This window comes from Solanum dulcamara, chromosome 1, assembly GCF_947179165.1.
Source record: "Solanum dulcamara chromosome 1, daSolDulc1.2, whole genome shotgun sequence".
In the NCBI taxonomy this organism is placed as follows: Eukaryota; Viridiplantae; Streptophyta; class Magnoliopsida; order Solanales; family Solanaceae; genus Solanum; species Solanum dulcamara.
The window spans coordinates 11,828,279-11,852,564 of NC_077237.1; the positions used below are offsets into that span (position 1 = coordinate 11,828,279).

At 33.5% G+C, this 24,286-nt stretch overlaps 1 long non-coding RNA gene across 1 annotated transcript; it reads right to left on the reverse strand.

Annotated features, from left to right (window-relative positions):
* Positions 1–7,122: 7,122 nt before the first annotated feature.
* Positions 7,123–14,658, reverse strand: LOC129887216 (uncharacterized). Its single transcript, XR_008766309.1, has 3 exons — positions 14,565–14,658; positions 13,590–13,642; positions 7,123–7,346 (listed from the first exon to the last, which is right to left on the reverse strand). It is a non-coding gene; the product is annotated as an uncharacterized LOC129887216 (long non-coding RNA).
* Positions 14,659–24,286: the final 9,628 nt, after the last annotated feature.

Below are 24,286 nucleotides of genomic sequence, written 5' to 3' on the forward strand. Positions count from 1 at the left end.
AGTGAAGCAAGGTTGTAAAATTGAGTTGGAAGTGTGTTTTAACTTGATGTGTTGGGGAACTAGTCATTTTATGCATATGTATACCTTATTTTAAAAGTCTACATTATAACTTTATTAAGTTTTTATTTATTTTGAACTTACTGAATCAATACTATGAAAATATGTATAAAGTTGCATGAAAGGTAAATCTAAGATACTATTTGTATGTATTTAAATATCTTTGTGTGAGAAAGTAATATCTAATCTTCTTATTTGACATTTCACTTTTTTACGAGATTTATGTAGAGGTGGAGCTAGTAGTTGCATGCAGATTGATTGAACTCAGTAAATTTTGCTTAAAGAATGTATTTATATTAATAAATTAATAAATATAAATAAATATTAAATTTAAAACTCAATTATTATCATATAAAATCATCATCATAAAATTCAGAAATAATAAAACTAATATTCTAACTTCTCCTCAGGATTCATGTAGTGTGTAGGGATTCATTTTTTGTAAGCGAAGGTATATGAAAATTTGAATTGTACCCAATGTTCCATTTTAATTGTGACAAAAGAACTTTAGTATCATGATTTGATTGTCACTTTTGTTAAATTGGTGATCATTGGTGATTAAGTGCTTGTAAATAGGAAGTTATTAGTGATCCATATACAATAGATTTATTGTTCATATAACAATGATAATTATAAATATTGTATTTGAATTTGTGCTTTTTGACCACGTGTTGTTAATGAACTTGAATGCTTGAATAGATTTATGTCGGAGGATATTGTTGGTGTTTGATTTTTTTTGACGATAAGTAAATATTTAAGTTAAAAAGAAATTGATAAGCTAATATTTTATCAATTTATTTATAATTTTTTTGCTTAAACTTTTGTTATATTTCTTGATAAAACAGTATACTAGTACTAGTAATTTTGTCGTGTTTTACAGGATTTATTCGAGAAGAAACTATGAAAAAAAACAAGCAAAAAAGGAATCAAAGTGATAGAAAAGAAAATATTAGTTAGGTTAAATCTAAGACACCCCCCGATTCCTCTTAATGAATTAAACTCGAGGAAGGAAATTACTATTTAGTTGAAATTAGTTAACAAAGGCTTGGATTGTTTGAAAGATTAATTCAATCTAATCTATAATTAATTGAGGCTAGACACAATATCTTTCAAACTTAATGTACCAAAAATGAAACGTTCTTAATGTAATTTGGTTTAGATTTAAGAGAATAATCTAAGTTAAACTAGCTAATATATTGGGAAATAATTAGTAGATAGTTAGCGATCTAATAGTTGTTGAGAGACACTATTGATTGATCTATGATTAATTAGTTAGATTTAGGCTATTTATTTGGATTAGACTTCAAAATATATAGTTGAATGTTTATAACAACATATTCAGTGAAATTTTACAAGTGAAGTTTGAATTATGTAGAGTGTACGTAGATTGTATATCTATCTCGTGAAGGTAGAGAGATTATTTACAAAAGACCTTTGGCTCAAGTGCAACAAATCTAAGTACAAAGAAGAAGAAAATAGTGAAAAAACATAGCAACTAACAAGGAAAACAGTTGAAATCCTACAAGAAAGAAACAAGGACAATAAAATAGCGCGATAATCAAAAACAATAACCAACATACAATGATGGATATCAAAAGCAAAAACTACAATAAAGCTAGTACAAACACCAATAAACATAAACCCTTCTAAAACAAGACAACACTCAATTTTATTTTATTTTGGTTTTCCACCCGATATTCGGTACCCACATTGAAGCCCAACTAAATTTAAATTCATGCCGAAAAGTCCCACATTAGAGAGTGAAGCGCTCCCTAACAAACGCGACTCAGTACCCAAGGGGATTCAAACTCGAGCCGTTTAGTTAAGGATGAAGAGGTACTTACCACACCACTATAACCCTTGTTGGTAACAGTCAATTATTATTACTAAACTTATTTGACTTAGCTTATCTAAAGCAACTTATAAGCCGAAAAAATAAACTGGGTAGACCAATTTTTTTGGCTTATAAGCTGCTTTAGATAAGTTAAGCCAAACAGATTCAATTATTTTTTGGGGCTTATTTTAAGCACAAAATGTCTTTGTTAATGCTCTGTGTAGTGGTTTTGATGATTTGAAAAACTCAGAGAATAGGTAGAGGACCTGGTCCCTTTGAGGACACTTTGTTGATAACAACAACAGACAAATAGTACAAAATAGATCCTGCCAAGTCTGCAGGTCTGTGTGTACGCGATCGAGTCCCTGCGTAGAGGGTCAGTTGTCTAACTAATACAAATCGTCCAATGCATTGTATATCATTGATATATATATATATATATATATATATATATATATATATATATATATATATATATATTCTTTACAACCTTGAAGAAGACCAATGATTTGATAGAGTTATTAGTGTTTTGTTCTTGTTTTAGAGTTGTAATTTCTTGGTATCAATCTTGTAAGGTCTACTCCTAATCTATAAAGGAAGTTAGATCAGTTTTTGTTTCTATTTTTTTTGTTCATTTGTCTGGCAGAAATGCAAGGTAAGGCTGCGTACAACAGACCCTTGTGGTCGGGCCCTTTCCCAGACCCTGCGCATAGCGGGAGCTTAAGTGCACCGGGCTGCCCTTTTTGTCGAAATAACTAGAGTCATTTATGGAGACCACCTGAACTCTAAATCATCTAAGAGGTTAGTGATTTAGGAAGTAATAGAGTTATTGCTTCAAATCTGTAACAGAGTTTTTACAAGGAGAGGAGAGAGATTGTGAGTACAATTCCTAGATTACAATAGCTTGTAATCTGAATCTTTGGCTCAGTTGTTCTAGTGAAGTTTTTAGCTGAAATCATGTGGGACAGATCATGGTTTTTCTCTCTTGAGCAAGGAGTTTCCACATAAAAATCTTGTGTCTGTTTTATTTTTTTGTTCTTTAAGTTTCTGCACTAATTCCTAATAAGGGACCCAGTCCCAACTGTTTTGATGGAAGCATACATTCTAACAATTCGTATCAGAGCATGTTTTTTCTATCTAGTTAACACCAAGAGAAGGTCTTGTGAAGATGAATGATTCGTTCAGATACCCCGAAGAACAAAATATCAATAGACCTCTAGTGTTCAAGGAACATTACTTCTTATTGTGGAAAGCAAAAATGGAAGCTTTCATTCAATCTAAAGACTATGAACTCTGGAAAAGAATTACTGATGGTCCTGAATGTCCAATAAAGAGAGACAGTGAAGGTAATGATGTGAAAAATGAGAAGAGCGAATATGAAGCTGATGAATTTAGATTACTTGAAAAGAATGCAGAAGCTAAGTACATACTTATCTATGGTCTTGGAACAGATGAGTATGATCAAGTATTCAACTGTACCTCTGCAAAGCAAATCTGGGATATTCTCATAGAGACATATGAAGTAAAAGATGACAGAATTGATTTTGGTTCAATAGTTGCTCTTATGGCTCAATCAGAAGGTAAGGAAGAAGCTAAAGAAGAGGTAATACTTCTTGATCTTAAACAAACATGCATACTTATTATGTGTAAAAGTTGAGAAGTCTTGCCACTATAGTGATAGATTCAATTATTGAGCTATCAAACGATAAGGATAAAGTTTTTAACTGCTCAGATACTTCTCAAGATGAGAATCTGTCTCTAGTTATGAAAATATCTGATCTAGAAGAACAGATAATGGTTTTGGTGGTAGAAAATGCAAATCTTACTCTTGATATTAAAAAGTTGAACAAAAATCACTCTAATGGAAAAGATATAATCAGTAGTGTACAACTTGAGATACAAGGAAATCTTATTGATGTTGAGGTAAATTTGGCTATGATTTTTGATAAAAATATACATCTTGAAAAGGATCTAGCTCTGATAAAAGAAGAACTATTTAAATCACTAAAATGGACTGGTCACCCAAAGATTTTTGAAAATGCTACTGATCAGAATAACAATGGTAGAAGAAGTCTAAAAATCTTAGAATCAGTCCCTCTTGCAATTTTAGTGGAAAGTGTGATTTAGAATCTGAAATTGGTTGTGTCTTCACTGTGGTCGTGATGGACATTTGAAGAAGGACTGTCTAGCATTGAAAAGGTCTCTAGACAGGGTCTCTTATCATGATGAATAGAAAGTGATGCAGAGAAAGAAACCTGGTTCTAACTCTGAACTTAATTATAAGATGAGAAAATATACTTTGCCTCATTGGTCAAAAAAAACTCTTGTTGCACCTTTGTCTGATTACAGGGAACTCAGATTGAAATGGGTTCCTAAATCTAACAAATGACCTGTTCTGCAGGAAAGTGGGGGGAGTAAAAAATAGTGCCGGTTCATGGATAGTGGTTACTCAAAGTACATTACTGGCAAGATCGAAAATTTTCTCTCACTTAAGGCACTTCAAGGTGGAGGTATTTCTTTTGGTAATGGCAAGAAAGGTTACATTCTAGGAGTGGAAAGAATTGAAAAATCTCTAAAAAACTCTATTGAGAATGTTTACTACGTGAACATCATGAAATATAGTCTTCTAAGTGTCTCTCAAATATGTGATAAAGGTATGAAGTTATATTTCGATCAGAGATATGTATTGTTACAAATCTAAAATCAGGAGAAGTGATTCTGACTGCTCGTAGATGCAAACACATGTATGTAGCTGATCTAGATAGTGCTCAAAGGAGTGATCTTACTTGCTTGAGTGCTCAAATTGAGAGTACTAATTTGTGGCACAGAAGATTAGATCATGTAAACTCGTCTCTATTTAACAAACTAGTATCCAAGGACCTGGTCCATGGGCTGCCCAAAGTTAAGTTTTCAGAGAACAAAGTATGTGATTTCTGTGGTAAAGAAAAGAAAATCAAATCCTCTTTCAAATTCAAGAAACAAGTGAGTACCAAAAGACCTCTAGAATTAATTCATATGGACTTGTGTGGTCCTGTGAAAATTCAAAGTAGAGGAGGAAAGAAATATATTCTGGTGATAGTGGATGACTATTCTCGATACACCTGGACGATGTTTCTAAGGTCTAAGAAAGAAACATATGATGTATTGTTGATATTTGTCAATATGATTCAGAAAAAGTTGAAATGCAAGATTGCTGGAATCAGGTCTAGTCATGGGTCAGAGTTTGAAAATGCAAGATTTAACCTCTGTGCTGAAAATGGGATACATCACAACTTCTTAGCTCCAAGAACTCCTCAACAAAATGGTGTAGTTGAAAGGAAGAACAGAACCTTGGTTGACATTGCTAGAACCATGCTCATTGATTCATATCTTCCTAAAAACTTCTGAGCAGAAGATATTAACATAGCCTACTATGTGACTAATAGATGTTTAATAAGGTCGATTCTGAATAAAACTCTCTATGAGCTTCTCAATAAAAAGAAGCCCAAATTGAGCTATTTAAGAGCATTTGATTGCAAATGCTTTGTATTGAATAATGGAAAGGATGATCTCAAAAAGTTTGATCCTAGAAGTAATAAAACAGTTTTTATATTCCTCCTCTAGCAAGGATTACAAGGTCTATAACAAAAGAACTCTGTGCATTGAAGATATTTTTCATGTGATTTTTGATGAAAATGGTGAAATCAAAGATCCTGCGAGCAGAGATGACGATGAACTGGAAGAACTGTTATAAATTCAGAGAGATAACTTCAATAAAGTCACCACCAGTGACGTGAACCCTGTTACTAATATGGCTGAACCTGGGCAAAATAAAGGAATAAATGAGGATATTGAACCTGAAGAGGGACCTGGCCTCATTGATAACTCTCTAGTGAATGACATTGTTCAAACTAAAAATGAGGATCTGGAATATGAGAATGAAGAAGTTGAGCAACCTACTCAACCCTCAACATCCAGAATGGTGTGGAAACAAAAGAAGTCTCATCCTTTTGATAATCTAATTTCTCCATTGGATTCAGGAATACAAACTACATCCAAGACAAGAAATCTAATGGCATTCTCAATATTTATTTCAAATATTGAGCCAAAGAACATCAAGCAAGCCTTGAAGGATACTGATTGGGTGAAATCCATGCAAGAAGCAAGGTATGACATCTAGTTCCTCGACCTTCTAATAGAACTATAATTGGAACAAGGTGGGTGTTTAGTAACAAACCAGATGAAAATAGAGTCATTAAAAGAAATAAGTCAAGATTGGTAGTGTAGGGATATAATCAAGAAGAAAGAATAGATTATGATGAGACATTTTCTCATGTGGCAAGGATGAAAGCCATCAGAATTCTTATTGCCTTTGCAGCCTTTATGGAGTTTAAACTATTTCAAATTGATGTAAAAAGTGCCTTCCTAAATGGGTTTCTAAAAAAAGAAGTCTTTGTGAAATAACCTATTGAATTTGAGGATGTTCATCATTCAAATCATGTTTTCAAATTGGACAAAGCTTTATATGGACTAAAATAGGCTCCTATGGCATGATATGAAAGACTATGAATATTTCTTCTTGTAAATGACTTCAAAAGAGGAAGGATTGATAACACATTATTCTTGAAGTCTAGAGGCAAGGAATTGCTTATTGTTCAAGTAGATGTTGATGACATTATCTTTAGAGATACTTTTGAATCTCTTTGTTAAAAAATTTTAAACCTTATGGGAAGTGAGTTTGAAATGAGCATGGTGGAAGAGTTAAGTTTCTTTCTGGGATTGCAGATCAAGCAAATACTAACTGGAACGTCTATTTGTCAAGATAAGTACATTAAGGAACTACTAAAAAGGTTTCATATGATGGATGCAAAGCCTATTGATACTCCCATGGGAACCAATCTAAAATAGATGTTGCTGGAACTGATCCTGCAATTAATGAAACTATGTATAGAGAGATAATTGGGTCCCTACTATATTTAACTGTTACTAGGCCTTATATTATGTTCAGTGTTGGTATGTTTGCAAGGTTCCAAGCTTGTCCAAAGAAATCACATCTTAAAGCTGCTAAGAGAATTCTAAGATATCTAAGAAGACTGGGGACCTGGTCTTATTTTACCCATCAGGAGACTTGTCACGACCTGAACTAGGGCCAAGATGCAATACAATGATCCGAATTTGAGGGACCCCAACCATAAGCCATCTTAGAATACATTACATTTATAAGGTAAAGAATACGATAAATACAAGCAGAAGTAATAATCTCAAAGGGTATGGGACTAGGGATAAAATCAACCAATCAATGCTTGCATGGACTATACCATATTATCATCTAGACATGCCTTTAGTTTAACCCTTGACGAGGGCTTACAACAAGCTCTTAGATTACCCTAACAATAGAAGAAAGTGAAGACAATAGTAATCATAAATAAAAGTCTTATCCTCGGTAGAATGAGGACTCATCAAGCATCGTCCGACCCTACATTATGAGGCAATGTAGGTAAAATATGCATTTGTACGTTTGAATATACTAAGTATGTAAGGTATGCATGAACAAGTAAAAGAATGTAATAAACATGCCATAAGATGCATGACCAATCATAAGGAACATGAGTAAAGCTTAAAAGTAATTTAAATCATAAAAAACTCTTGGTTAATGCATATCATAAAACTTTATCATAAACTCATAACCTGATATCTCATAACTTTAACTCCAAATTGTATGGGATAGAACCATTAACCAATAACTAAGACCATGCGAGCTATTATATGGAATCCGATGACTCCTAAATTGAGACAGGCCAATTACTTTTGCATCAAAATAGGGGAAACTACCTTGCCAGGGCATACTCCAAAAGTGGCTCAACTCAACTCAACTGTGCTATATGTGGATACACTAGATAGGTCATAAAGGCAAATTACGTGAGCAACGTAGTTTGGGATTTTAGGTTGCTACTAGGATTTTCTTGGATAAATAACTATGTTACTAGACTGAATCCCACCTAGAATCCCTCTTAGTGCTTAGTCAATATCCCAACAAAAACTTATAAACATGATCATAACATAGTAGGGAAAGATAGTGACTGCCTATCAATCCATCTTTAAAACATATTAGGAGTAGCTCATCTACTTGGTGATTCATAAGAATCCATAACTTCGGTGAGAATTGTCCTTATCACCATTTTAAAACATCTTTAATCTTAACTCTGATCATCATCATAACTCTAACTTTAGAATTATAAATATGAACTTTAACTCATATAAAACTTTTATTGAAAATTATTTAACTCATGATCAACTAATAAACTCATCTTAACTTCATAATCATAGCTTAAAAATATAACTGTATACATGGGCATCTATAATTCAACTTGCAATCATGCAATTCATATGAGAACATGCATATACAAATCATTGATAACATTTAAAAATGAAATCAAAATGGCCCAATGCAATTCATCAAAATTAGGGTTCATAACCAATTGAAAATTGAATGAAAACTTGAGGAATCTTTAGAACTTCATGGGTGAAAAGAGCCCATGAATCAATCCCCACATACCTTTCTTGAATTCACTAAGAATTGAAGAAGAAATCTTGTAAAAATATAAAAACCCTAGCTTTAGCTTGAAGAGGAAACCTTGAGAGACTTTGTTCTTGCCTTAAAATTTTTTAGGAGAATGAATTGAATAGGAGGGGAATTTGAAGGATTGAATATTTATAGACTTTGAACTTGGCCATAAAAGTGTCAAGGTGCATTGAACTAAACTTGGAAAATGGCACAATTGCCCTTCATTAAAATCTGGAAATTTAGCCCGACGAATCCATTTCTATGGGTTGTCAAAGTGTGGACGAACAACTCGTCCGGCAGGTTTGAGAAAAGTATAAAAAATTAAGTCTCTCAAGTTTGGGAACGGGCAAGGTTTACGGCCCATCATCTTGTCTACAGTTCGTCCTGTTGGCTTGTCCTGCATGTCCCAAAACCCCTTAATTTACAAGTCTCTAAAGTTTTGTGACGGGTGGTTCTTACGACCCGTCATAGCTTCTACGAGCTGTCCTATCAAGTCGTAGACTTGACCTTGAGAGACTTCTGGAACTTAGCCTTAGAGCTCTTTCTACGAGTTGTGTCTACGGATCGTCTAAGTGAGAATGGTTTATCAACATGAGTCGTAAGACCTCCAGTTTAGGTTGTTCATGGCTACCAATAATGTCACGACCCAACCCCATAGGCCGTGACTGGTGTCCGGACTGGACACCCGTACACATATTTGTTGTCTATATCCAATTCACAACTAAAGATGATATGGAACTTAAGGAAATAGGATGTCATATCAAATCTATCCTATATTTATATATTTATGCTACCTGTCTCCTGAGGAGTTAAAACATCAAAGGTAAGGTGGTACGTAAGCTGACAAGGCTGCCACTACACATCACATTCCAAAATATATATGTATATACGCAAGCCGACTAGGATGCCACTATGAATAGAAACATTCCAAAATATATATCATACTAGTACAGCTGGATAACATCTATATACCACCCACATATATGTCTACAAACCTCTAAGAATATCAACAGTAATATATGACAGGACAGGACCCCGCCATACCTATGGATAAATAAATATATACATCAAAATATCTGTATCGAAATTTTAGGCTCCGAGATAATGGAGCACTTCCAAAATAGCTGAATATGTGGTTCTAACTGGAAGAAAATGGGCTGATTTTGTCAGCCTATCTACAATAACCCATATGGAATCATACTTCCGTGAAGTACGAGGTAAGCCTGTAATAAAATCCATATTAATTGCTTCTCATTTCCAAGTCAGGATCTCCATCTCCTGTAATAGTCCGCCAGGTTTTTGATGCTCAATCTTAATATGTTGGCAATTTGGGCACTGGGCTGCAAACTCTACTATGTCTTTCTTCATGCCATTCCACCAGTATAAACATCTAAGGTCATGATACATCTTTGTCGACCTTGGATGAACACAATATCGGGCATAGTGTGCCTCTCCCATAACCTACTGTTGTAGCTCTACAATCTCAGGTACACATAATCTGCCCCTATATCTTAGCACTCTATCAGGTGTGATCTCGAATAGGGTCTTTTCATTTTGAAGGGTTGCATCCCAATACTGTGCCAAAATAGGGTCTTCATACTGGCATTGTTTCACCTCTTCCATGATAGAGGATTCAACAACTCCTCGAATAGAAACTCCACCATTACTAGAATCAGCCCAGAAAATACCTTAGCATCGCTATACTAGTCTTTATGCAGACCCTATGTTTTCTCTTACCTCCTTCAATTGATATCAGGGCTCAACTATGGCTTTTGCCCTCAATACTAATTATATCTCAATAGTTTTGCCTCAACCATCTTATATTTTTCTTTAATGTATTCGAAATATTGCAATCACATTGCTATTACTGACTTTTTATTATTTTTATCAAGTAATCACTTGATCTCACCATTAACATACCAATATTCGTAGATTGCATAACTATTCTTGTACAATTTGTACAAAGTACGTTCAATTCTAATCATAGTCTTTCCTTCTCTTGGCTTATTCTTCTCTACATATTTCATTGTACTAACACGCACTTGCAGTCTATTTTGTCATACCTGTTTCGCTTCATTTACTTACCATTCAATTTTTTTTTTCATATTCTAGGAGAGATTTTCTATCCTTTCTTCTTTGTTACTTGTATGTCACAATATCATTAGAAAATAACTCGGTTGCCAACATCTTAACCTCTAATCCAGTATAGCCTTGCTATCCATTACAATATCTTTAAGTTACTCATTACTATTCTCTTATCGTATTAATCCCTTTTTATATGCACCTATCCTTTGATGTCATACTGTTCAAGGTCTTTACCAATAATTCTCAGCACTGTCTTAGATATCATCTTGGCTTCTATCCGTTTATTGCTGGCTTTTAGATCTTGATAACTCATTCCAGCATGGGATCTCACTTGAAGTTTAAGTGTCACATTAACGTGTTGTAGTATCGGTTGATTTTATCTTATGCTTGTATTTCTCTTATCCATTTCCCCCCTTTAGGGTGTACCCATGTCATTATCTGCTTATATTCTACTCTATGCCCCCAGTTCAAATTTTCAAATGTATATGATTTTTTTCCAATACATATGATATATTGCACCATATCCATATCTTTCTTTATATCATCTATAACTTAGATTATCCATGTACGAAACATTAACACAATCATGAAGGGATAAGAACTCCTGATGTATATCTTGTCTGATGGTTGGTACTCGAGTAATATAATTAACGTGGCAATTTATCCAAAACCACATTCCATTCATTCCAATCCCTAATTAGTTAGTGCTTATAATCGTTTCAAATTCTTCATTCGGTAGCATTTATATTCTAGTGATAAGTGTTTCAAGCTTTCTTATAACACTATCTTTATTCCAACGGATATCACTTGTTACTCTAATAGGTTCACAATGCATCAGTTGTTTCGTAAATCTACAATCTTTGTCCTTTAAGAATCTCACTATTTTTTCTAAGGTGAAGTCATATATATATATAATACTCATTTATACTTCATGTGCTTTCGCCCTTGTCGTGTATCCAATGCTAACTTCTAATCTTACTCAAAATCATATCAAATTCAATTTAATAGCGGTCTTGTCTTATCTCCTTTCTGTCGTACTACACCTTCAGTTCATAGCTATCTATTTTCCTTTTTGTCCTATACTTATACTTAATTAATTACGTCTATCTTGGGTGCTTCCTTTAGTACTCCTTTCATTTCTATAACAATCCTTATGGTATTCACATTACATTATGTTCGTATACCGTCCTATGACGTAGCACTTCTTAACCTTATTCCCCTTTCTAGTCAATCTTATCCTTAATATCTCACAGACTGTCTTATCAATTCATTTATATCTGTCACAATTCTTTTTTCTATATACTCTTATCTTAATCACACTATTACTTCTTTTAATTATAACTCATCACAATTTATCCCATCTTATCAATTTAGTCGGTGCCTTAATATATCACTCTATCAAGATCTACCATTTTTTTTCTAAATCATCTCTTAGTATCACAAGCCCTTACGAATCATCTTAGCATTTCGTCAACAACATATGAAATATATAATCCTAAATAGCCCACAAGTTTATGTTTTCCTTTCGCAATTTCCATCTCCAACTAGTTGGTTAAGAACTAATGAAATGTTATCCATAAGCATTTCCAACGACCACCAGAAGAAAACTAGAATCTGATAAGCACCATGAGACTTCTTAGTACTTGATTTATATGGTTTACCTCTAGGTTTATTCCTGAGCCATGAAAAACTTATCTAATTCATCAATTGCTTGCTGCATGCTTTGTATTTTCAACAAAAGTAAAACTTTTGTCACTACCCAACCCTGTAGGCCATGACTGGTGTCCGGACTGGACATCCATACACATATTTGTTGTCTATATCTAATTCACAACTAAAGATGATATGGGACATAAGGAAATAGGATGTCATATCAAATCTGTCCTATATTTATATATTTATGCGACCTGTCTCCTGAGGAGTTATAACATCAAAGGTAAGATGGTACGTAAGCCGATAAGGCTGCCACTACACATCATATTCCAAAATATATATGTATATATGCAAGCCGACTAGGCTGCCACTATGAATAGGAACATTCCAAAATATATATCATACTAGTACAGCTGGATAAGATCTATATACCACCCACATATATGTCTACAGACCTCTAAGAATATCAACAGTAACATATGATGGGACAGGACCCCGCCATACCCATGGATAAATAAATATATACATCAAAATATCTATATCGAAATTCTAGGCTTCGGGACAATGGAGCACTTCCAAAATAGCTAAGTGGAAATCCTAAGCTGGCGGATCCCCGAAATTAATATTTGTATCTGTGGGCATGAAATGCAGCCCCCCGAAGATAGGGGGTCAGTACGACATATGTACTGAGTATATAAAGCATAAAATACCATAAAGGAGATCACATTTGAAATAGGCAATTAGGAGACAAGTATAATACCGATAATCAAGAAATCACTGTACATGTGCCTTATGAAATAAAATCATGCATGATCATATCATATATCATATCCGGCCCATTATGGACTCGATGAATCTGTCATATACATGTATATTATATTCAGCCCATCATGGGTCTCGGCACTATCATCATATCACCATGTCATCATATCATATCATCATATATATATATATATATATACCGTACCCGGCCCTCTAGTGAGGGACTCGGTGAATAATGCAGTGAAACTGTGCATGAATACATACCCCGCTCGGGACTCGGTGAAAAATACATTAAGGCATGCACGAGCAGAGTAGTGAGAAACCATATGCATTTAAATCATCATTTAGGACTCTAAAGAATAATTAAAATGAACCATCATTTTAAAAATCAAGACAATAGTTATTTCAAGTAACCTTCGATTGCCATTATGAATTATACCAAGCATGAATTATCTCAAAATATAAATTATACCAAAATAGGACGGCTGGAATCATACACATGTATCAAAACATAATGATATAATTTGTAGGAATTAAGAACAATAGCCATCCTAGTGTCTCTAAGAATAGGAGTTTCTTTGGAATTTATACATTCGTCGTCCATTGATTTCATATGGATCATGCCAAAAGAAAGAAGGGATAGGCTTTACATACCTTTAGCATTTATCTGTACAGAACATGTATATGCTGCCCCATAGGATCTCAACCTATATTAATACGTTAAGAACTATGATTAGGCTATGGAAAGGCATACAACGTACTTCGTCGTTAGTAGGTTATTTCTGAAAATTTGGACAGCACCTCCCCTGAACTTCATCACCATCTTTAGAGTATATAAATACAAAACTGGGTTTTAGAGCCTAAATGAAAGTTTTAGCTATATGAAATATCTTTCCAAAACATCTTTAGTCAATCAAAACGGAGCTTTATACAAGGAGTTATGCTATATTTACTAACAGCAGTCCCATCCCAAAAATGGGTTGGCCAAATTAACTCCAAAACAGCCGAAACAATGCATACATTCTGCACCATTTACTTAACAACAATAACCACCTTATTCACAAGTTATATACCAATAAATTCCTGCACAACCACTTCAAAAGTGACCTTAAATAAGCCCACAACCAACACATGTCGACAATAATATTAGCGGATAGATTTCTGTCTCCAATTAGCTCTTGTAGTTAATTTAATTTAACTCATACAAATATGTTATTCTTCTTCAACCAAATTTTACACATCCTTTATAGTTTACACCTTAAACATATCATGCACAAAAACAACATCTAACAGCCCCAACATAACTTCACTACACAATAGAGTATTTGAACTCAAAAGACCTTACACCAAAAACATGTAAAACCTCTTCTCAATTCCGTCTTTAAAAACACCAAAAATGAGAAATAAACCTTCCTTTAACATATTTTATTCCCTTATTAGACTAATACAACAATATCCTAAATCATTCTTCTCAAAACAAACCAAAGATCAAAGAAATTCTCAAAATTTAGAAACCAAAATGTTTGGACGGCCTTCCAAAAATTTCAGATTTATGTTTCCAACATCTATAGCATGATTCCAATGAATTCCATGGAAGAATCAAGTTAAAACAATAAATAATCAACTTACCTTAACCTTGGAGAGATTTATGAAGTTCAAAGAGTGTTGGGACGTTATTGGATAGGTTTTGAGATAAGGGAGAAGAGGGAGAAAATTCTAGAAATTTGTCAAGTGCAAATGCTGAAATTTCCTTATCCTTGTCCCTTTTAATTGGGCTCTTTTGGGTCGGTTTTGGGCTAATTTTTGGACCAAAAATAGTTTATTATGTGGACAACATATTAGGATTTTGTCCAAAAAAATTATTGGAGTTTGGTAGCCCAAAATCCCCATCCATTCCACCAACAATGGGCTGCCAGAAAAATTTTAGAATTGGATTTTCCCACAATTCACTTATATTGGCCCAACAATAAGTCATTACTTAGCTTAATAGTACCATATAACCAACCCATTAAATTTACACCATGTCCAAATCTTAATACCTCTTACTTCAACTTACTATTAAATTTATACCATGTTCAAATCTTAATACCTATTACTTCAACTTACTACTCCTCTTAGAATTAAAAACAATCACATGCCACCTTAAAATTTCAAACCATTGTCACACTCTCAATCCATTCCCAACCAATACATTCACCTACAAGTCATGATTTCTCATACATGTATGAATATTCCGCACTGAGTACAATATACTAAAACGTTAGCAAATGAAAAAAAATACGGGGTATTACAAATAATGACTCCCTCCACGACTCATTTCTATGGGTCGTGTAAACTCCTACGACTCGTAGAGACAGTCGTAAACTTGGGTTCAGTTCAAGATTTGGGAATTTTCTCCTTGGTTCCAACTTTTTGACTTACGGAGTCTTACAATATCTTTCCCTTGAAAACATTCATCCTTAAATGAGATTAACTTATCATAGGAAGGACGCGAAAAGGGTACTAGCAACTCAACATGAACATGATGACATCTTATAATGCATGGAACTTGAAACTTCAACTTAACACAAAATCATAACTTTTAAAATCAATTTTTTCATGAACATGCATGCATATGAATGACATAGGAGAAATCGCTTCTAGAATGGAAGCTTCTCCTTTACTTTTTAGAGCGTATCGCTATTTTGAAATGAAAAAAAGGTTTATGGATGAAGTAATCGAAATGATAAGTGGTTACGATTACCTCTGTGAAGCAGCCTAGCATCACTTTAGATAGGAGCAGAATGGTTTGCCGTAAATAAACAGATGAGTTCGATTCAAGCATCCAAACAGCGAAATAGGCGCAAGGAAAGAGCAATAGACTGAATATGTAAGAGTTCAATTAGCTTGAATAGAAATAACTTACTACTTTAGGCTTGAGTAGAGGGAAAGAGGTACGGTTATCATTTAATCATAACCGCTTCCGCCTCCCAAGTAGTACTTTCTACTCTTTGATTCTTCCATAACGCTTTGACAGACAAAAAATCTTTGTTTCTTAACTTCTCAACTTGTCGGTCTAAGATTTTCACCGAAACTTCTTCATAAGTCAATTTTTTAACACTTACATCTTTCAAGGGTACAATGGAGTTTGGATCACCCACGAACTTCCTCAACATAGACACATGAAACACCGAGTGAACCATGGCTAACTCAAACGACAAATCTAACTCATAGGACACTTTGCCAACACATCTCAATACCTTGTAAGGTCCAACAAATCTAGGACTCAATTTTCCTTTCTTGCCAAAATATATTACACCCTTCATGGTTGAAATCTTCAAATAGACTCAATCATCCATTTCAAATTCAAGCTCTCTTTTTCTAACATAGGAATAAGAGTTTTCAAGACTTTGAGCCATCTTCAACCTCTCCCTTATGAGACTTACCTTCTCCATAGCATCGATAACCAAATTTGGACCAATTAAGGCTATCTCACCTACTTCAAACTATCCCACCGGGCGTCTACATCTCCTCCCATACAATATTTCGAAAGAAGCCATTTGGATGCTAGAGTGATAACTATTATTATAGGCAAACTCAATCAATGGCAAATATTCATCCCAACTTCCTTTAAAATCAATAAAACATTCCCTTAACATATCCTCTAAATTTTAGATCGTTCTTTCAACTTGACCGTCGGTTTGAGGATGAAAAATGATACTTAACTTAACCTTTGTACCAAGACCCTTTTGAAATGACTTCCAAAAATATGAAGTGAATTGTGTACCTCGATCTGATATGATAGACAAGGGCATACCATGAAGTCTCACCAACTCACGTACATACAACTTAACATTATCTTCGATGCCATAGGAAGTCTTAACCGGTAGAAAATGAGCCGACTTGGTCATTCGATCTACAACAACCCAAATGGAATCATGTTGCTTCTTAGTACGAGGTAAACCCATTATGAAATCCATATTCACATCTTCCCACTTCCAAGTAGGAATCTCAATATATTGGGATAGACCTCCCGGTCTTTGATGCTCGACTTTGACTTATTGACAATTTGGACATATAGCTACAAACTCCGCTATATCCTTCTTCATACCATTCCACCACTACACTTCTCTCAAGTCACGATACATCTTGGTGGAACCCTAATAAATCGAATATTAGGAACTATGGGCTCATTCAATATAAACTCTCTCAACCCATCAACATTGGGTACACACATCCGACCTTGGTAACGTAGCACACCATGACATCCGCTACAAGAGACAATTTCGAACCATTATGAACAAGAACACCTCCATCATTAGAATCAACCAAAGGCACACCTAAACGTGCCAACATATGAACATACTTAATCAATTCTTTCTTATCTTCCTTCAATATGTGCCACACTACTCATGGACAACCTACTTAGTGCATTGGCAACCACATTTACCTTGCCCGGATGATACAACACATTCATATCATAATCTTTCAACAACTTAAGCCATATTATTTGCTGAAGGTGCAAAGTTTTTTGCTTAAACACATATTCTAAACTCTTGTAGTTGGTGAATACATTCACATGGACACCATAAAGCTTCAAATTTTCAAAGAAAACACAACCACTGCTAGTTCAAGATCATGATTTGGATAGTTTTGTTCATGCACCTTAAGTTGCATAAAAGCATAGCTATTACCTTACCATGTTGCATCAATATACAACCAAGAACAACCCTTGAAGCATCACAATATACCACGAAGCTATCAGACCCTTCAGACAAGGTCAAGATTGGAGCGATAGTAAGACGATCCTTCAACTCTTGAAAACTCTTTTCACATGCTTCCGACCATTGAAATTTCACCTTCTTTTGAGTCAACTTGGTCAAAGGTGAAGAGATCGATGAAAACCCTTCCACAAATATCCTATAGTATCCGGCTAGGCCCAAGAAACTCATAATATCTGAAGGAGATAATGGTCTAGGCCACCTCCCTTAACCAAAACTCACATTTGTTGAACTTTGCAAATAGTTGCTTGTCTCTTACAGTTTGCAACACAATCCTCAAGTGACTTGCATGCTCCTCCTCATTTCGAGAGTAAAACAAAATTTTATCGATGAATACAATCACGAACATATCTAGGTATTGATTAAACACCCTATTCATTAAGTCCATGAAAGCTGCAGGAGCATTTGTCAAATGAAACGACATGACTAGAAACTCATAATGGTCATACTTCATCCGTACTTTGTTAGATATATCATTTTGGGAATGTCACACTCCCTCACCCTCAATTGGTGATAATCGGAATGAAGATCTATTTTGGAGAAGTAACTTTCCCCTTGCAATTAATCAAAAAAGTCATCTATTCTCGGAAATGCATACTTATTCTTAATGGTTACCTTATTTAATTGTTGATAATTACATTTCATTTATATGATTATATGACTATTATTTTTAATAACAACTTTGGATGATATTATTGTCAATTTGCCTAATTATGGTTGTAAGACAAGTTGAAAATAAATCAATTTCAATACTTGATGACTTTGAATTTTTGATAACTTGACTCAGTTATTGAGTGAAAAAATAAACAAAAAGAAGTGACACCTGAAAATCCCACTAGAATGAAAAATTCAAGAAAGCTTGTGAAGTCCCCGTATTTGCAAGAGTTTGACTCTAGTGCTACTGTTTCTGTACCAAGTCAAATTTTTCAGATAAAGCATCCTTTTGATACTGAAATCAGTGTAGAAGTTGACACTACTCTAATGAATTCATTCATATCTTGGCTAAGTGAAAGACCTTCAAAGAAGAGGCTAGTAAAACACCTTTTTATTGATTTTTCTCTATGAAATGTATTCTTATTTACTTTTTGTATTGTTCAGAAGGAAACACCCTTACCTAGTTGCAACTCAGGATATTAAGTCGCCACTAGAATTGGGTGTTGCTTTGATTAAGGAGAAGGAATGGTTCTATAATCTGGCGCACTATAGACGATAATGGGCAGATGTAGTTTATATTTTATATATTCTTGTTTCGTAAATAACACTACATTTAACTTTTATATCAGATGATTTACTAATTTTAAATTATAATTACAGTATGTTGACGTAATTTTGTATTACTTACGGAAGAAGGATAAGTATGGCCCAAATCATAATGTGAGGTTCACCACCACAAATTGTTGCTTTAAAATAAAACTGGACCATGTATTCTTCAAGTTGGTTGCAAATAAACATCAAAAGGCAAGTTTGAATGTGAAAGCAATTGTCCCCATCGATTGTTATATAGTTGGATCGCGTTTGATAGTCAGTGTTTAGTGGGACTTAGTAGATTTGGTGTTGTTTCCTGTCAACCTTAAAAAAAATAATCATTGAATTTTAATTGTGTTTGGCATTTCTTAGAGACTGCTCAACATTTATGACTCTTTTTCTAAAAGAGGGGAAAATTTTAAAGTGAACAATGTTGTGCAAATGTGTGTTGTTATTTTGCCTCTCTATTTGGACATAATCAAATTTTATGTCAAGCGGTCTGATTTACTTAGCACTACTGTCTACGTCATCAAAAAGTCGACTGATCCTCTTAACATTAATAAGATCAGGGATCACCTCCCAAAACAAAAAGAAGATTCATTGTAAGTTTTATATAATTTGTGGTTTTTTTTGTACTATACTTTTATTTTTATTTTTAAAATTATTTCAGAGATTGTGGTGTTTACGTTGCTGCATTTGTCGAGTATGCTAGTGAAAATCGACAGATTCCATATCAGTCTTTTGATATTGAATATCACCTGAAGAGGTTTGGAGCATTACTATGGAGCTATGCAATGAAGAAATAAGAAAATGGGGCTATAAGTGATGAAGAGAAGGCATGGAAGGTTTATAAGAGGAAAGGATGTCAAGCTGATGAATAGTTAACATCTAAACAGTGGCGTTATAAGTAGTAGAAAAACTATATCTTTTTTAAGCACATTTACAAAATGATGCTATAAGTAGTAGGTAAACTCTTTTTTGAAGCACATGCCATAGTGAATGTTGATGTTTTTGTTGTTGTTTTGTGTGAATATGATGTGGTGGTTTTAACAAACATATAAGGTGAAAGTTCAATATATGATGTGGTACTTTTACGAAACAACCTTTTTATATCTATAAATGTATTCATAGCATTAATCCTTTTTTATATAGTTGTAATACAGGCGATATTGTAAGCTGTGTGAGGGATATACGTATAATACCATTCTAATACACCCATGCATGTGGGTGTGTCAGTTAATACACTTTTGTTAAGTCAAAGCTATTTATACTACCAATTTAACACACGTGTATTAAATCAGAGTACAATAAAATTGTGTAAAATGTGCCTTTCATATGCCTTCCAGACCACCATTCATACTTACAAATGTATCGGATAGATTTGCCCAAGTCATACGTAGCCAGTACAAGCCTATATTTATAACCCAAAATAAGTTTAATACAATTTTAATACACTGGTGTTAATAACACAGATTACAATCTATATACAATACAGATTTAATACTTTTGTGTTTCCATTTTTTAAAATAATCCATATGTATAAAATGTGTCTTTCATATGCCTTCCAGAATACCATTTTCATATTCTACATAATCCAAAACAAGTTTAATATAATTTTAACACACTGGTGTAAATAAGACAGATTACAATCTACATACAACACAAATTTATTACTTTTGTGTTTTTCTTTTATTTTTGTAATCCACATGTATTAATTATGAGGACAATACCAACTGTATAAAATGTGCCTTTCATATGCCTTCCAGAACACCATTTTCATATTCTAAATGTATTGAATAAGTGTGTCAAAGTCATACGTAGCCAGCACAGACTTATATTTATAACCAAAACAAGTTTAATATATTGGTGTTAATAACATAGATTACAATCTATATACAATAGAAATTTAGTACTTTTGTGTTTTCCTTTCTTTTGTAACCCACATGTATTGAATAGATATACCCAAATCATACGTAACCACCACAGACTTGTATTTATAACCCAAAATAAGTTTAATATATTTTTAATACACTGGTGTTAACAACATAGATTACAATCTTTATACAATACAAATTTAATACTTTTGAGTTCCTCCTTTTTTTTATTATCCCAAATGTATTGAATAGGTGTTCCCAAGTCATATGTAGCCACCACAGACTTAATACCTTTTTTAATACAACTTTATATCACTTGGGAGTAGCCTGAAATGCTTTTAAAACTGTTGTTAATACACATTTAATATGATATTTTAATATAAATTTAACACACTTTGAGGGGGGGAAGATAGCCTGAATGCTTTTAAGAACTGTTGTTAATACACATTTAATATGATTATAACACAAGAATTTGTTATACAGAACCAAAATATATTACAAACTATATTTAATACACAAATCTATCCATTAAACTAGTGAGCATTAAACTATATTTAATACACATTTAATACCATGTTGTAACACAAATCTATTAAACTAATTATAATACAAGATGACACAACCTACCTTGTATATCGATATCAAACAACAAAAAGAGGTATATGAATTTGTGGCAGTTTTTAATATATTTAGTCAATATTCAAAAGTATATGAACTATCAATGTTTTCAATCAACAAAAACAGAATAAAACTTTTCCAACAGAAGTTTGGAAATTCAACAGTATTTTCTGAAAAAGATATGCACCATGGATGGCTAAGTAAATCTATAAAGTGTGCCTTATTTTTTATTTCGAATATTTTTACAACTCTTTCGATTGTGACCTGCTTGCTCACAATGACTGCATGGATTTTTAGATCGCTTGCACTTTTTGTCCTCACCTGTTTTAATTCTTATTTTTCTTGGTCTTCCAGCTGCTCTTTTTTTAATTGGAAGCAGCACTATCTCAGCTGATACATGCAACGGCATATCCTAAGTGCTTGAATCAAGGAGATTTTGTAGTTGAAGCTGGTATGTTTGCAATAAGTTTGCTTTTGTGTAGTATGTGGAGAAGTAGGGTTCATAGTCAAGATACTTTTTATTTATAACTGTTAAAGCATGCGGGCATAGTAGTTCATCCAATTGAAATCTTCCGCAAGTGCATTTTCTATCCTGAATATTAACTGTGAAGTTTTTCATACCATGAATCACTGTATACAAGTACTCAGTTATTTTTCGTACCTATAATTAGTAAAAATAGTTTTAAATAGTTAAAAAATATTTAGACAATTGTAATATATTTAGATAGTTACATAACCTCATTTTGTCTTCTTCCTCTTTGTTATGTTTCAAGATTTCATGGTATTTTTTACAAAGGTGGAAATCTAAAAATGTTACCTTTGACTGATTGTTGTTATTTCATTTCTCAACTAGAAAGCGCATGAAATCGAGCAATGGCAAAACTGGCAGCTCCCTAACTTCTTTATTTACTGAATTTATTTTTTCTGCGATATTGAAAGACATTGTCCAAGTTCTATTCATCGGGGCATACACACGTGACCACTTACTGTACCCAATATCAAACAAGTAGTCCTTAACTTGTTTATCTATCCTTTCAACCCTTTTCATACTTTTATTAAACTCGAATTGAGTGTAAGCCATTACCATTGTATAGAAAAATTCACTTATCTTATGCTGATTTTTTTTGAAATTCTTCGTTATGTTTTTCCACAAATGCCAGATGCAAGCAAAATGAGGAACTCCTTCATAAATTGTTGAAGTTGCTTTGATTATTTTATCATGTCTATCTGAAACTACACTCATCATTGGTCTCTGACCATATGCCTTCTTGAATTGTTGAAAAAACTATGGCCACGATGCATCATTCCCTGAATCCATAACCGCATAAGCAAGTGGCAGTATACTACGGAAATCAATTGATAAATTAATACAAGCGAACACAATTTTAACAAACAACTGAAAGCACGAAAAAATTAAACTATTGCATCTAAAGTCCTAGCCGTTAGCATTGTCCCTTTGTATGCAGATTTAAGAAAACATCCGTCAACAACGACAACAGGCCTACAATACTCTCAGCCTTTTATCGACACATGCAATGCCATAAATACATAAAGAAAATGTCCATCATTTGACTTGAGCAATTTTACATGTGAACCAGAATATGTTTTTTTCAACATATAAAGGTAACTAGGTAGTCTATGATATGAATCAGCAGGATTACCCATCACTAGTTCTAAGGCCTTTTCCTTAGCTCGCCAAGCCTGCATATAGGTTAGTGACACACCACAATCATCCAACATGTCACATTGTATGTTCCGTGGTGTGTAATCAATTTTAGTTTCTGCAACCTTTTACATTATAATGGTTGCAATCACAGATGTTGTTACATGTCTTTCATAAATAGAATTGGCTCCTAGTAGACACACGTGTTCGCTGAGATATTCTCCAACTTTGAAAATTTCAGATTTGTTCAAACTTGATGCTCGTAAACCTCAATCACAATTCTCGCTCTTGCATTCTATTGTATAACTATAAAAAATAAACTAAAGTGAGTCCACAATCCAAACATCAAAAAAATAGAAACAACAAATTTCAAAACAATCAAGCATAATACTAACTATTTATAAAATCAAAATGGAATACCATTCTATTAAATGACTTTTAATACAGAAAACTAATGCTTACTTGTTTGCATTTGATCGGATGACCTTGAATTGAAATTTATGCAAAATGAAATAACGCTTCATTGAACTAACTAAAATAGACTTGATCTTCTTCAATTAGTTTCTGATAGGGGTTAGTTATGATTTCAGATTCAGCATATGAATACTCCTGAATTTCCATACATGATCCCATTCCAACTTCTTGTATCGCATCATTAATTTTAATCATTGAATTAAAATTGTATGTATTAAGAATTTGAGAGGTTGAGACAGAATCAGATGCACACAAATGTGGAATCAAGCTTGACTCATTCCCTTAGACCTTAAGCTCCATTGTTGTGATGCACAAAGGATATTTAGTGATATCCCGATTATCCTTTTTCAACTCAGCATACACTTATATCTCCATATTATTTCATATTACCATTGGTGCTGATCAATCATCCAATTTGTAGTTGATGCTGACTTTTATAATAAAAGTGTCAATTGATAAGTGAGTTGCAATTACCAACACAAAAGTCTCGTAGCTTGATTCAGAATTTATAAGAATTGCATCTACATTGTAATAAACATATCGATTGCTACTATCCCATTTTTCATTGTGGTAAAGCATAACAGTTATTGTGTCCATTTTATAACTAATTATGCCTGCAAATTCATACAATAAACTAACATGAATTGTGAAAACTCGTACATTGAATTTAAGGGAGAAAAGGAACAAAATAGTGAAGAAATTCAATTTTAAAACAAA